Source organism: Carlito syrichta, unplaced genomic scaffold, assembly GCF_000164805.1.
Source record: "Carlito syrichta isolate Samal-C Ts95f unplaced genomic scaffold, Tarsius_syrichta-2.0.1 Scaffold304656, whole genome shotgun sequence".
Classification (NCBI taxonomy): domain Eukaryota; kingdom Metazoa; phylum Chordata; class Mammalia; order Primates; family Tarsiidae; genus Carlito; species Carlito syrichta.
The window spans coordinates 78,933-79,534 of NW_007248752.1; positions in this window are offsets into that span (position 1 = coordinate 78,933).

Genomic DNA, 602 nt, shown 5'->3' on the forward strand with positions numbered 1-602 from the left:
TCCATTCACCTCAGCATCCCAAAGGCGCGGGATTACAGGCTGAGCCACCGAGCCCGGCAGCACTTTATTTTATTTTATTTTCCTTTTAATTTTTTTGAGTTGGAATCTCACTCTGTCACCCAGACTGGTGTGCAGTGGCCGCTCCCAGCCACCGCAGCCTCGACTTGCTGGGCTCCGGCGATCCTTCTGCCTCAGCCTTCCAAGTATCCAGAACTACAGGTGTGCGCTACCATGCCCGACTAATTTTTTGATTTATTGTAGAGATGAGGTCTCGCCAAGTTGTCCAGGCAGGTCTTGAACCTGCGGGCTCAGGCAATCCGCTCACCTCAGCCTCCCAAAGTGCTGGGATTACAGGCTGAGCCACCGAGCCCGGCTGCCATCAGCACTTTAAATAGACCTTTATTAATATAATTCCCCAATTAGACTGTGAGTGAGGACAGAGACCTATGTCTTACCAATTTTGTGTTCCTGGAGTGTCACACATGTTAGATACTCAACAAGTATTTGTTGAATGACTTAATGAATAAATTATGAGACTTGTGTCATTCATAGTTGTATATGTAACACCACAGTATCCTGGACCCTTTTTTTTTTTTTTTTTT